At 29.4% G+C, this 16,188-nt stretch overlaps 1 pseudogene; it reads right to left on the reverse strand.

Moving 5' to 3' along the window:
• Positions 1-11,028: 11,028 nt before the first annotated feature.
• LOC111291029 (plant UBX domain-containing protein 10-like) lies at positions 11,029-12,050 on the reverse strand (annotated as a pseudogene).
• Between the last annotated feature and the right edge of the window lie 4,138 nt (positions 12,051-16,188).

Here is a 16,188-nt window from a genome sequence, read left to right on the forward strand (position 1 = left end):
ATTGTAGAATTTCTCACAAATTGTGCTATTGATGACTATGAACTCATGAAGCTTGACTTTCTTGATCTTATAAAGTTTGACTTTTTGATGAAGATTTGATGACTATATTTCAAGTGAAAAAGTTGGAGCCTGTGGAAAAGCCATGGAAAATGTTTTTTGACAGAGTTTTGAATGCCTTGAGGCATGAAATTAGGGTAGTTTTAATTTCTCTAGAAGAAAACTATTATCCAAGCACAGCAAGGCTAGATCTTAGCTGTACTTATAATGTGGTAAAATATGAAGCATGCGTCATAGGTTTACAAATGGTAATTGAAAAAAAAATTAGAGTGTTAGAAGTTTATGAAGACTTAACCCTGGTAATTTGTCAATTACGAGGTGAATGAAAAACTAAAGACTCAAAATTGGTTCAATACCATATATATATTACCAAATTAATCAAACAATTTAAAGATATTAAGTTTCAATATGTCTCTTGAGAAGAAAATTAGATTGCTAATGCATTGACAAGGCTGGTAGTAATATTCAAGCTAAATGCAAATACAGAGGTTCGACTTATCAAATTGAACAAATATGAATTACCAGCACACTGCTTAGGAACTAAAGACAAGGTGGATGGATGGCCTTGGTACTATAATATTATTCAATATGTTAAACATTGACAGTACCTTGAGTATAATTATTCAAAGATTGGTAATGGGATTTTTCTTCGATAGAGAAATTTTATATAAGAAGAGTCGAGATCAAATGCTACTAAGATGTGTAAATGTTGTGAACTCAAAAAAAATATTAGAAAAAATGCAAGAAAAGATTCATATTGCTCACACAAATGGTCATATGATGGCCAGATAAATTATGAAGGTAGGCTATTACTGGTTAACAATAGAAAATGATTGTATTAGTTATACAAAAAAATGCCACGAATGCCAAATTTACATAGATAAGATACATTCCCTTCCAATTCTTTTTCATATTTTGGCACCACTATGGCCATTTTTTATATAAGGGATGGATGTATTTGGGCCCATCGCCCCAAAAACTTTGAACGGGCATTGATTCATTTTTGTAATGATCGACTACTTTACAAAGTGGGTTGAGGCAGCCTCTTATGCCAATGTGACAGGAACAGTGGTATGCAAGTTCATAAAAAAGAAGATAGTGTGTCGTTATGAGTTTTCAAAAAAGATCATTTTTTATAATGCTCGTAATTTGAACAACAAGATATTGTAAAAGTTTTATGCTTAATTCAAGATCAAACACTATAACTCAACACCATATCGCCCAAAGATGAATGAGGCAGTGAAAGTTATAAATAAGAACATCAGGAAGATAATAGAAAAAATGACAGAAACCTATAAAGATTGTCATGAAAAGTCACCATTTGCGTTATACGCTTACAAAAGTTTAGCTTGTACCTCTATTAGAGCCATCTCATTTTCACTGGTATATAGGATGGAGGCTGTGCAACCAATTGAGGTAGAAATCCCTTCATTAAGAATCTTGATGGAGGTAGAATTAGAAAAAATTGATCGGGTTTGAAGTTGCTATGAACAATTGAATCTTATCAAGGAGAAAAGATTAATAGCTTTTTGTTATAGTCAAATGTACCAAAAAAGGATGATGCAAGTCCATGATAAAAGAGTTTGACTAAGGCAATTCCATGAAGGATAGTGGGTTTTGAAGAAAATCTTTTCGATATGGCATGACAATTAGGGAAAATAGATGCCCAATTGAGAAGGTCCATATATAGTAAAGAAAGTCTAATCAGGTGGGGCATTAATTTTGACAGAAATAGATGATGACAAATTGCCAAACCCAATCAACTTAAATGCTTAAATAAATATTTTGTGTAAAAAATAAAAAGGAAAAAAAATAAGAACTCAAATCGCAAACTTGAAAATGGCAGTTTGGGTTTGAGAGGGATACCTAAGTCAAAAACTTGAAAAAATGACTTAAGTACATGAGAGTGTCGCATCAATCTGAGATCATGTCACATTGATGCATGGTTTGATTTGATGTGTTCTGAAAATTAAAAACGTTAAATGGTAGGATTTTCAAAATATGAATTTTGGATAAATGTTTAAAGTTTTTGAGTGTTTGTTATTTCAAAATTAATTGTCCTCTTCCCAACATCTTCCCCAATAGTTTGCTCTTAAATACCTAGTTGTGTAAACCCTTCACAAAAATCTACTTGTATATCATTTAGAAATGAATATCTCTTTTTTTTGGTTGGCTTTACTCTCTGTTGTTTAGCTTTCTCAAACAAATAAAGGAAACATTGTTGCACTGTATTTAAACTTAAAATCATGAAAGGTTTAACTTGACAATACTTGCACTACATTGAAAAGGAATTTAAGTGTAACATGAAAGAATGAACAAAATGAGAATAGAAGAAAACTGAGGAAAGAAATGATACTCCATGGGTTTGAAAGAATGAATCTTTGATTGTTTAACTGTCAAGATTTTGAGAGGCCAATTCCAAAGTTAAATGTTGAAAAGTTGAGAAAGTTGAGAAAGAAAAGGTTAAAAAAGAAAAAAAAAAAGAAGATCTTAAGAACCTTATTACCATAACTAAAAATACATAGTACTATTTTATAAAAAAAAATTGTAAAGTTTAGACTAAATTTCAGAGTTGAGAATTAACCAAGGGTTGATAGTGTCATAACCCTTCAATTGAATTTTTTTCTAAAAGATTTAGACCTCTGATTAAAAGAAACTTGTCAGACATGGTTTGTAAGACCTCCGGGCATAATCTCCAAATTCCACTCAGATCATATTTTTTTGAAAAATTGTCAAGCCTCTAGTTAGATGAGCTATTAAGATCAATTTTTTTAAAAGTTGTCAAGCCTTTAACGAGAGGAGGTTTGTAGTAAGATATTTTTAAAGTTTCCAAGCTTCTAACAAGAGGAGCTTTTCAGTCAGATTTTTTTTTTAGTTTTCAAGCCACTAATGAAAAGAGCTTTTATGTCAGATTTTTAAAGTTGTCAAGCCTCTAATGAAAGGAGCCTTTCATTATTTGATTTTTAAAGTTGTCAAGCCTTTAATGAGAGGAGCATTAATAAATAAAACAAAAAATTTTTCTTTTAACTTCAAACAAAATGGTTGTCTTTGTCTTTGTCTTTATCTTACTCATATTCTTAGCAATACATAAAGAGGGACAATTATAGATATTCGATTTTGTCTGAATTATCAATAACAGGCCTCGATCTCAATTTAACGGATATTGGGCACAAAATCCATGACGATTGGGCATAAAGCTTGAATTTCACCTTTGGCCCAAAATTGTAGCCTAAAATCTAGATAAAGGCCTAAGCTTTTAATAATAATAATAATAATAATAATAATAATAATAATAACAACAAAATTTATTGATTAATTAAAAAAAAAAAAGAAAAAGAGAAAAACCCATGACTATGGTGCCATGTCCTTATGGCAGCCACCTTACCTTTGCCTGTACCTTTTTCCCTCTTTAGACCCTGGCAGATAGCGCTAATCTTTCAAGAAAAATTGGTTTTAGCCAAAATGGAAAAAAATTAAAAAATACATAGAAATTGGCAAGTGCCGGCTCCTTGGCAGAATTGAGGTATCCAATCACCCCTTGATCTCTCTTAAAATTCTAAAAATTTTGGGATTTCGTCCTCTTTCCAAGCTCTATAAATCTAGAGCTTAAACACCACAGTAGAAAAAAAAAGAAAGAAGTAGAACCTCTGCCAAAAAATTAAAAAAAAAACCTTTTATATAAAAAAAACCTTTTCCAATCTAATAAAAAAAAACCAAAACATAAAAAAAATGCAATATCCCTTGGAACAAAGAACCAACTACAGAAAAAAAAACAAACTAAAAAATAAAAAAAAAGTTTTATGGTTGAAAGTTTAGGTTGATCTAGGAGTTTTTGGGCAATTTTAGGGGACAAAGAGGTCAGAACGAAGACCAAGGGGTTGAGGAGAGTCTGTGGGTGGTTTCTTAAGTTTTTCAACCACCAAAATGGTGATGGCGAAGCACAGTGGAGACTAACTACTTTTTATGTTTTGGCTCACCAGTGGAAAGGTTTTGTGTTTTTTGAAGTTTTTGTTGAATTTTTTTTTTTGGAAAAAAAGGAAATGATTTGCAAAAAAAAAGTGGGCTTTTATAACTAAAAAAAAAAAGGAATCAAAATGACACCATTTTAAGGAAGGAATGACCCGCGTGAATCTAAGACTCTATTTGAGACCAATGCGACTCGACCTGGCGAAGGCTGAAGTTGACAAACTTTGACCATCATGACCAAACTGGTATTAAATTGGCTTAAACCGCCTTAGACCACTGAATCACTCACAAATCGCCCCATGACGTTGATTGATCTAGATCAATTTTTTTTTGTATATTTGTATTATTTATATATTTATTTTACTAGTTTATCTTTTATTGTTATTATGTTTTTCGATATTTTTTATGTTCTGAATTTTTTTTATATAAGAATAGAGTTTAAATTTTTTATAATCTTAAGGTTCTGTTAAAAAATGAAATTAAAAATGCAAAATATTCCTTAAAAATAAAAACAACAAGTGAAAGAGTAATAACTAAAATAATAATAAAAAAATTTTCCTTCCTTTTCCATAAAAGAAAAAGTATTAACTAGAATTAATGAAAAATGAATGAGGAAAAGAGAATTTTTTTCTAATTATGAGATTCTAAGGAAATCTACGTAGTGATTCTTACAAAATCTCTAAGTGAAAAAGTTTTTTAAAATACTACTTGTTTATTAGAGTATTTATAAAATTTTTTAATACAATACAAATTACTTTTTCTTCTACTTAAATAATAACAATAATAATAAATAAATAATAAATAATAAAATTACAAAAAACTAAAAAAAACCTTTTCTAAAAGCAACATATGTGTTCTTAAAAAAATGGTTACTACTGAAATAATACATGATGGAAAATAATTTTTTTTTTGCTTGATTATTGGATTTTAAAGTATTTCGAGTAGTGATGCTTTAACAATTTCTAAGTGAGAAGATTTTTTTTAAAAAATATTATCAACATATTGGAGTATTTATAAAAAATTTTCGATATGATAAACATTTTTTCTTTCTTTCAAAAAATATATAATAATAAAAACAACAACCAATAATTTTTTTAAAAAATATAATAATAAATAAAATAAAATAATAAATAAATAAAATGTATGCACCAATATATTGTCATTCCCATTGCATGCATGATAATGATTTTTATGGAAAATATATACAAGGCTCTGAGGATGGAATTCTATAGAAATTCAAGTAATAATTCCTAAGAAATCTCTAAGGGAGAAAATTTTTTTTCAGTGTCACCAACGTACTGGAACATTTTAAAAGTTTTTTCGATAATAAGTTTCTAATTTATTTTTCTTGCATAAAATGGATTAATCTTTAAAAAATAAAATAATAAAAAAAATTAAAACGGGAAAGAAAAAGAAAAAAAGGTGAAATAACAAAAGTGAAAATAAAGATAAATTAATAAAAATAGGAATTATTTTCTATATACCAAAATTAAGACCATTTTGTCAAAATTAATGGATAATATATAATTAATTGGTACAATTTTTACGGGCGCTATAGGGGTGCTAATCATTTCTCATGCGTAACCAACTCTCAAACCTAAATTATTTTCATAGACCTAAAAATTATCTTTTTAATAAATTTTAATTAATTTTAAGATTTTAAGTCTTAATAGGTGGCTAATCATACTTAGTCAAAAAAATTGGTGGGGACTCCATTTGTTTTCAAATTCATCTAATGATCTCAAAACCGTTATAGCATTTTGAAAATCAATTTTAAGATAAATCATGCCAATATATTGGTGGATTTGATTGATTTAAAATTTTAATTTTTGAAAATTAGATTTAATATAAATCTTACTAAAATATTAGATAATTAATTAGTTTGAAGTTCAGTTTTTTTTAAAATTAATTTTGGATACATGAGTTTAAAAAATAGCTTTTGAGAAATAAATTCATAAATTCCTATCAAAATATTAGAGGATTTTATAAGTTTAAAAATAATTTGTAATGTTAAATTCATAAAATCCTATAAACTTATTAGAGGATATTATGGGTTCAAAAATAATTTTTGAAATTAAATACTTTAGATCATACTAATATATTGGAGGATTTTTATGGTTTTTAAAAGCTAATTTTTGAAAATTACTTTTTTTAAGCTATTGGAAGATTTCGTTGATTTGGAAATAAAATCTTGCTAAACTATTGAAGGGTTTTATTGATTTTGAAAAAATTAAAAATTTTAGAATGAATCCAATAGTGAAGCTTTCTCAAGAGTAACAATAGTCTTCTTGAATACTTAGAGATGTGAAAGTATTCTTAAATTGTTATCAAACTATTAGAATAATTTAAGAATAATTTAAGAAAAATTTTCAATTTATAAATTACTTGAGGTTTTTTACAGATATTTTTAAAGCTTTGGACAACATGAAATTAATTGGTATTATCTTTTGAATGGGTGTTATGATGTGTTATAATTTTTGCTGCACGTAATCATATTCTTGAATCCAATTCTATTTCTAGGATCATAACCTATTCTTTTTATTAAATCTGGGTCAAGTTTAGAATTTTTTTAAAGATGATAGATTCATTAGGTGATAAATTATATTTTAAAAAAAAATTGATGATGACTTTAAGTTTGTATCTAACAATCACGTTTTCGAACTTGTATGTTATATGATAGGTGTAAGTGAAAAATAAAACTCCACAGAAAATATAAGTGGAGTTTACCCTAAAAAACTTTAAACGTTCAACGCTCCATTTACATGGCTTAACTTTGTTTATTTATTAATTTATATGATCCCACTTTGAATCTTTTCTTCTCAATATATATAACATTTCCTACTTATATGAGTAAATAGTAAGAATAGTATTTAAATTTTCAGTGAAATATCATAATAATTTTTATCAAGAGTCATTTGTTAGTTTTTATATTTCTAAGATTGTAATGAAATGATCCATCCGTCTATAATTTCGTTTACTTCATCGTTAAATATTGGCTGGCAATATGACTCTACCATGTGTTAGACAAATGTAAACTAAGATGTAGAAAATCTTGTCAGTTGGGAGAAATCCAGCCCTTTGTAATCGTCGGCAGGCCGCAAATCGAAGAGGAAGAGAAGGAAGAGAAAGAGTGAAGAATAAAAAAAAAAGGAAAAAGGCAAAACCGAAAAACGAATACAAGAAAAGAAAATGTAAAAAATAATATATTTTATTAAATATTATAATTTAAAATAAATATATTTTAAAATTGTCTATTTAATAAGTTTTTTTTTTTATTTTTAAAATATAACATAAAATTTTAATATATTAAATCAAATATTATAATTTAAAATAAATAAATATCAAAGTTTTCTATTTTAATGGTTTTTTTTTATTTTTCAAATATAATATAGATTTTAAATATTTTTACCAAATATTATAATTTAAGATAAAGAAATTTCATAATTTTTTTATTTTTACTAAGTTTTTATTGTTTTTAATTTTTAATTAACATAAAAAATTTACAATGAGAGGAGATTTCTTCATTTTAAAGTTAGGCTATACCACAAGCATTAGAGAGGGCTTATGTTAGATTTAAATCGCTTGCTTAAAAGGACTATAAATAATGAGATTTGAATATAAATCTTATAAATAAAATATTCCAATTTTATCAACTTAACCAATCTCACGTCAAGTGATATGTAGTTAAGGATAGTGCTGTAAGCTTGATGGATACATCAAAGACTTGTGCCCAAACGAGAGAAAACATTTTGGTACCACAACCTCTGTTTAAACTTAGTTATGCTTGAATGCCTGTTAGTTTTTATGTCAAAGTGGACCTCCTAGTTTGAACTTTGAAGATTTTGAGCCTTGGTTTTGGTCTTTTTGAAGATTATTAAACTTCACGGTAGATCATGGTGAAGAAAGTATGATGTATAATTTATATGGATGACATGATACTTGTATATGGGATTAGACATCTATTAATAATTTTCATATGACGACTAATGTATGGACCAGTTGATATGACATTAGAGCTGACGCTTGAGGTTGTGAGTTTGAAGAAACTTATGTGTGTAATATTTTTTTCAATAAGGTAAATATAAGAGTAAGAGAATTAATGGTAGCTTAAGAATTAAAAAAAAAGTAATAATTTCCACATTTGTTTGTTTGTGTGCACCATCATTAATTAGTACATATAAATTGTCACAGAAGCTCCAGGAACAAGCTTGCTCTAGGATGTAGTCCAGCATCTTTCAAAGTCAATTCCATTTGATCAACACCATACTCTTCTTAGGAAGCTTGATATTAATCTTTAGTTTTTAATTCATGGTAGTCCTAATGAATCGTATCTGTAAATTGACAGGATCTTATCTGTGCAAGAGAAGCTGTGCTCTCTTCTTTCACCACTGGGAAACCGAATCAATATCTGAAAATTCATCAGGTATGTAATTCAATGTTATTGTCAAGAGCCATTAAGAAAAAGTAATTAGTTGTAACAAGCACCAGCGTATCCTTCCTTGGGCTGAAGTTTCTTTGTACTGAGCTTTAGATGAGGCCTGCATTAATTTACCTAGTTGTTTCCCTGAAGGCATTTGCCTAACCTTCTCATAATTTGTTTGATTTGAAGCTGCTACTAGTTTTTCAGCTCAAGCATCCTTAGCCTTTCCTTTTCCTACAAAACACACACTTGTTAATTTACCGCCTGGATTTTTCCTTGACCAGAAAATATGCGAAACAGATCAAACAAAATAGGCACACACTTGGTCTATCTGTAAAACAGTAAAACATGTAGCATCTTTTTCTTCTCTCAACTGATGTTCTTGTTGGGATTTTCCTTGAATCTTAGAATCCCACATTGAAAGTTAAGTGAGTTTGAGTTTGTCTTGTATCCCACATCAGGAGTTTAGTAAAAGTATAAGAGGTTTCACCTTTATAAATAAGGCATTTTGGTTTTAGTTTGAAAATCCCAGAGAGTTAGACACTAAGAGAATAGCTAAGTGAGTAGGCTATTAAAGGGTGTAATTGGGTTTTGGGTTAAGTTTTGAGTAAGGAGTTTTAGGAGATTTTTCTCATTCTAAAAGTCTCACAATTGTAAAGATTTATTTGATAGTGGATTAGGTTGGAGTAAGCCATTTTGAGTTGGACCGAACCAAATATATTTGTGTGTTTTTTTCTTGATTTGAGCTTGTTGTTTTATGTATGATTACTGCGTGTGGGTGTTGTTTTTCCCAACAAGTGGTATCAGAGCGAGGTTCGAGGTTTAAGGATCATGGGCCCAAGAGATCATGAAACAGTGTTTCAAGATGTCTGAAGAACGTATGTCTGGTATGCTTATGCCTAAGTTTGAGATTCCGTTATTTGATGAAAAGAGTAATTTTATGTTATGGCAAAGTACGGTTCAAGATCTATTAGTACAATAAGAATTGGATCAGGCATTAGAGAGTAGTAAGCCTGAGAGAATGTCTGACGTTAATTGGAATATGATTCAGAAGAAAGTTGTTAGTACTATTAGATTGGCGCTAGCTCTAAAGGTGAAATACAATGTATTGACTGAGAGTACTCCGAAGAGTTTATGGGATAAGCTTGAAGGTATTTATGCTTCGAAGTCATTGACAAATAGATTATGTTTGAAGATGGATCTGTATTCTTTGAAGATGGAAGAATGTATGAGTCTTCATAATCACCTGAATGAGTTTAATAGATTGGTTTCTCAATTGCTAGCAATTTCTATTGATGAGTTAAAAGATGAAGAGAAGGTTTTAATTTTACTGTCATCTTTTCTCAACTCTTATAGGCCTTTAGTTCAGACTGTATTGGTAGGCAGGTCTACTTTGAAGTTGGATGATGTGACTGCCTTGTTGCGTGAGAATGAAAGGTTTATGGGAGCTCAAAACTCATCACCTATGAGGAGTACACTAGCTGTAGAGGGTTTTGATCGAGGGAGGACTCAAAAGAGGATTGATGGATCAAGAGGGAGATCCAAGTCAAGAGACAGAGATTACAGTGATATAGAATGTTATTATTATGGTAAGAAAGGACATATCCAAGTGTGTTACAGGAAGCTGAGAAGCGATATGGCTACTTTTAAAAGGGCAAATGATGAGAAAAAATCAGATGTAGAAAATAGTGATACTGCTGCTATCGTGTCTGATGATGATGATGTTGTTTTGACAACTTGTGTTGATGAGACTCAGACTTTGAAAAGTGATAAAAGTTGGGTTTTAGATTCAGCTGCTACAGCTCATGTTTGCAATGATAGGAGTTGCTTTGTGGAGTTGGATGAGAATGAGAAGTATGGGGATATTGTGGTTGCTAACAAAAAAAAAGTGCAAATTCAAGGCATTGGGAGTGTTTGCCTTAGATCTCACAATGGTGTTATTAGGACACTTCATCATGTAAGGTATGTACCAAGTTGTCACTACAATTTGATTGCTTTGGGTGAGTTAGCTTCTCAGGAGTACACATATTATGGTAGTAATGATTGGTTGAAAGTGTACAAGAATGGTAGTGTGATTCTACAAAAGAATAGGGTCAATAATCATTTGTACATGTTTGATGGAGGCTTAATTGCTAGGATGCCTGTGATGAAAGAAAAGAAGAAAGGTAAGTGTGTTAGCTTTGCAGATACTATTGAAGTGTTTGGAGATTCAAGTCAAGGGAGGATTTGTTAGGATTTGCCTTGAATTTCAGAATCCCACATCGAAAGTTAAGTGAGTTTGAGTTTATCTTGTATCCCATATCGGGAGTTTAGTAAAAGTATAAAACGTTTCACCTTTATAAATAAGGCATTTTGGTTTTAGTTTGGAAATCTCAGAGAGTTAGACACCAAGAGAATAGCTAAGTGAGTAGGCTATTAAAGGGTGTAATTGAGTTTTGGGTTAAGTTTTGAGTAAGGAGTTTTAGGAGATTTTTCTCATTCTAAAAGTCTCACAATTGTAAAGATTTATTTAATAGTGGATTAGGTTTGGAGTAGGCCATTTTGAGTTGGGCCGAACCAAATATATTTGTGTGTTCTTATTCTTTATTTGAGCTTGCTGTTTTGTGTATGATTGTTGCATGTGGGTGTTGTTTTTCCCAACAGTTCTACCCTTTAGCTTTTCTTCCTCGTAGCTCCTTAATCTTTGCTCTCATCTGTTCTTCCTCTTGCACTGCCAAAAGCCGACCCTTGCTCTGGAGAGTCTCCACTAGCTCAGCTGGATCAATTGGGTCTTTCATCTAATCACAAACAAGGTAGAGAGAAGAAAAATTCATAGCAAGATTAGTAGACTCATTATCGTCATTGTCAATATTGAGCGTACAAGAAAAACATGTTGAAAGGTGCAACTCCATTAAATATTTTTGGTTCATTTATATAATCATTCTCATTATTAATGAGAAATCATGGTCTTCTCTGATAGATACGTGGCTGTTATTAAACCCCAAAGATATGACTTGTGTTTACGATTTCTTGAAGACACTTGATGATTGGAGTTAGATGATAAGCACGCTAGTGTTGCAGCCAAAAATTAACAAAAGAACCTAGTGTTTAAATGCAATGTTGAACCGGCCTATTGCAGCACTTCTAGGCTGTTACGAGTAGCCGGGGCAATCACCGCACAGAAGGGGAAGCTAGCAGCTTGCATAGTTACAGCCATTTGTAAACCCTCTCTTCCATCCACAGGTGCTCTCAAGCACACAAAGTTTACATCAAGTAACTGTACTACCAGCTCTGAACGCAAAGTTCTCGAACAAAAAGAGAGCATGAAGGCTTGTTCTGTTGAGCAAAAAGATACATAAACATGAACTTATGCTCATCCTTTGCTATCTTTAGAGTATCAATAAAACTAATAAAACTATAGGCATAGAAAAATGGACGTATGGAACCATATTGTAGCTGTGGATGTTGTAGCTATAAGTTGGGTGGCTGTTATTGATCAATTATTCTATCCATTACTCCTGAAACCCCTCCCCCTATTAAGCTTCTGGGAAGGCATACCATCCGATAGAAAAATCCCATTGCAAGATGGTTGCCCTCTTGTCACACATCTTATTATTGTCAATGACATTTCTCCGGAAGATTAAATTGAAAACATAACAGGAAAAAGAAAGAAAGAATAAATAACTTTCATATTTATATATAGTTGTTGTTTGCTCTCAAGAATGTTGTGGACCGTCTTTAGATCTATGTCATAATCATATTGTTATACCGTTGTTTAGTTTAACTTTAATTAAAGTTCTCAAAGAGCATCGGTAGAAGAATGTGAAGATGCCTCTTCATTTTTGCTATTTCTACAGAACTCAAGGAGGATGCCTTGCTTATAATAGAATCCACCATTAATTTTAAAAAAATGCTTGTCACTATTAGCCATTTATGTAAAAAGGTAACTTGATTGACAGAAACCTCTAAATGGAAGATAATATTCCATCCTTGCAACAATATTCTCATTTATCATAAGTTCAGGAATCATGATTAATGTTTGTAAACAAGTTCTTTGTTAAGGTGGAAAAGTGTTGCAAACAAGTAAAATAGGATGTGTTAGGGGACGGAGTGGAAGATTGGAGTAGACCTTGAAGTATTGAGTGAAAAAATAAGTGGTTGTAGATGGTGAAGTAAGGCTGAGCAGAGAAAGAAATAAAGCTGAGAGAAGAATTTAGAAAAAAAAATTATAGAGAGAGTTTGAGAGAAAGTTGTGAGAAATCTGCCATAATCCAAAAGTCCCCTAACAAAAGGTCAAAATCTTATTTATAGGTTTAAAGAATAGGAGTTACATGTCTTGAATATTGAATAGTAATAATGGTGAAATTGATAATTATAAAAGGTGTTAAATATGAATAATAATGAATAATGGGAGAATTGACTGTTAGAAAACATTTTAATGTATTGGTTAATGAAAGTCTAATTAGCCTTTAGTGATAGGTATAGTAAACATAAAAGTTCACCATCTGTTCTAAAAGAAAAGAAGCAGCACTCATATTTTAAGGAAAGGTTAAGAGGAAACCTCTTAACTATCTTCATATCTTATTCACTAAGCCAAACTCTTTGAAACTTTCCAATAGTGGAATTAACCTAAGAATCTTGTTATATTCTAGTGTTATTTTCACTTTTTCTTTTGATGAAGTAACATTTAGTGAAATGTCTTTTGTGGAATAACTTTCAGTGAAGCAACTTTTGATGAAAGAGTTTTTGGTAAAAGTGCCAGTATTGTTCTTTGAAAAAGTTGTTCTATGAAGGTGTTGTTCTATAAAGGAGTTATTCATTGGATAATTGTTTCGTGAAAGAGTTGTTCTTTGAATATTTGTTTTGTAAACTATTGTTCTGTGAAAGAGTTATTTCCTGAATATTTATTTTATAAAATAACTTTCACTGAAATAACATTATCATCTATTCTAATTTATCCTTAATTTTAACAACTTTAGAGAAATTTATAAAAATAAAATATTAGTAACCAAAATTAACTATCTACATTTTGCCCTCTATATGAGAATTCTTAGTATGAGGAGTTCTTATACACTAGTCTAATAAAAGAGAAAAGGTAAAATATATATATATATATATAGGAAAATAAAATATATTTGTTCTTGTAATTTAAAGATGTATGATATAACTTTCATGAAAAGCATGCTAACTATGATGATCCTTATTCTTCTTGAAGAGTTTGATTTATAAGTTATTTAGCTGAAAGCTATCAAGTCTCAAGCACTTTCAGATTTGTTAGCACAATTTCCATCCTAGTAACAAGGAAGATGTGCTAAAATAGTTATGATCTCATCAAGTAAAGAAGTTGATTCCTCAAAAGAGAGTATTAAGTTAAACTCTTTTTATTCGGGTAAAAGAGACATCTCTTTGGATGAAGAGGTAAAAAGAGAAAGATGCTACTTGATTCAAGTTTAGAGCATAAATTTTAATTTTGTTTCGGTACCGATCATTCCAGCCAATACGTTTTACGTATACTAAAATACAATACACCGAAAAATGATTTTTTGTACAGAATTTAATACTAGGTAATACCGATTATTTTCGTTACTTTCGGCCGATACGTGAATATGAAATATATTTTGTAATTTTTAACTTATCTTTTGTTATTTAATTATTTTTAACCTAATAAAAATAAAACTAATTAACAAAATAATCATTAAAAGTTGAGTTTCTTTATTTTTTATTTAACTTTTTTTTATATTCTATTTTTTCAAACCAAAGTTTATAATTTTATATTTTATTTTTTCAAACCAAAGTTTATAAGTATTTCATTTTTTTTTTTCAAAAAAAAAAACAATTATACTTCTTTTATAAAGTTTAACAATTATAAAGCTTTGATTACTTTTTTTCATATATTTGTTTTTATCTTAACATTTATATAAAAATATTTATTTACATATCATATGATCATATTAAATGTTTAAAAATATTATGAAAATTTTATGATATTATTTCTTATGTTTTTAAACTTATTTATTTGATTTAAATATATTGCATATTTATTTTGTGGCTTATTATTATTATTATAATGTACCAGTTCATGCATGTTTATAAAAATATTTATGCTAAATCAAAAAATTTGAAATAATATACCAAAACAACCTATACTGGTATATACCATATTTTAAAAAAAAACTCAAATGTTATCCGATACGATATTAATAACTTTGGTTTAAAATTAAACTCCTTAGAATTAGGTAGAGAACTTATCTCTTTACCTTAAATTGTGTTAAAAGTTCTTTTTAATTGCACATGAGATTAATCTTTAAAATCAAATTAAAATACAAAGTTGATATGGTCATTATGTTAAATCCTAAGTTGAAAAAAAATTATTGACCGCAATTTAACAGTTCATGCTTTGAATAAATTAATCTCATTGGTACTAAGTTGAAAAAAAATTATTTGTTTAATACATAGTGGGGTTTAATCTCGTTCTTTTTAGGTTGAGAATTCGCCTCTCCAGTATGAAATGAAGAATCAATTCTAGGTCGTAGCTTTATCACTCATTATTTGGCACCTATTCTATTATTGATACTTGCTATCAAATGAACCTCTTTAGTATCAAGTTGAGAATTATCTTCAAATTAGAAATTGTTCTTTTGCCGTAGCTATATCGCTTATTCTTTAACTACAACTTTATTATTTATAGTTGCTATCAAATGAGCTCCATTGACGTCAAGCTAAGAATTATCTCTCTCTTATAAATTGATAATACAATTAGTGACCGCAGCTTTATTGCTTATTTCCTAGCCTTAATCTCTTAAATACTATGATGAAAATCATTTCTCTTAATGCTTTTGACTATAATATTAACATTTTCTAAAAGAATTAAATTAATCTCCTGAACATTGAGTTAAGAAATGCTTTCCTCTTAATGTAAAGTTGAGAAAAAATTTTCCTTGGTTGCATATAAGTAGAAATGAAGAACAATTACAAGCAATGGAGAAATAAAGAAAAGATGTCAATATTTAGAAAAAAATGTGTTCAACCAACATTAAGATAAAAAAGTTTTAAAAAAGAAAGATAAATGTAGAAGTAAAGAAACAAGAAAAGAAGATTTAATTGACTATGTAGCTCCGTAGAGAAAAGTTAGTCATTGTGAATTGAGGAAAAACGTCTAACTTCTTCCATAACTCAGTTTGACTATCTTTTTGTAGCTCTAATTCTTTTTTAAGTGAGGTAATATTTTATGTAATCTCTTTCAATTTTGCTTCTACTTTTGTTTTCTTAAAGAAAAGAAAAAACTTTAACTTTAGACATACATGTATTAATACACCCAAGCTTGAATCCAGCTTTCAAGGCATCATTCTTAAACTGCAACATCAACCATAATTTTTCAAAAGAAATTTTAGACAATGCAACATTTGCAATCAACAAAGCTTTCCCCAAAACATCTAAAGTGCAAGAGATAAAATTTTCACTCTAAAAGAAACAACTATTCTAAAATTCACCATCTTTATGATAAATATAGCCTAAATACTTCACAAACTATGATAGAACGAAAAAACTAAAGAAATCCACTATAGCTCGAACACTCTCAGATTATATTTTAAAAGTATTAGAAGCACTAATAACATCTCTGTGTTCTAATACTAAGAGGAAGGAAACATATTAAATCTTATTATTTCATTTAGTTTAAGTACAAATTCTTCCAATAAAAAGTCTTACGGCTTTGTAATATTTTTGTCACTATCACATATCAAATTTTTCAAAAAGAATTTTGTAGC

Source organism: Durio zibethinus, chromosome 11 (assembly GCF_047325235.1).
Source record: "Durio zibethinus cultivar Kanyao isolate XHJ-2024 chromosome 11, ASM4732523v1, whole genome shotgun sequence".
Lineage (NCBI taxonomy): Eukaryota > Viridiplantae > Streptophyta > Magnoliopsida > Malvales > Malvaceae > Durio > Durio zibethinus.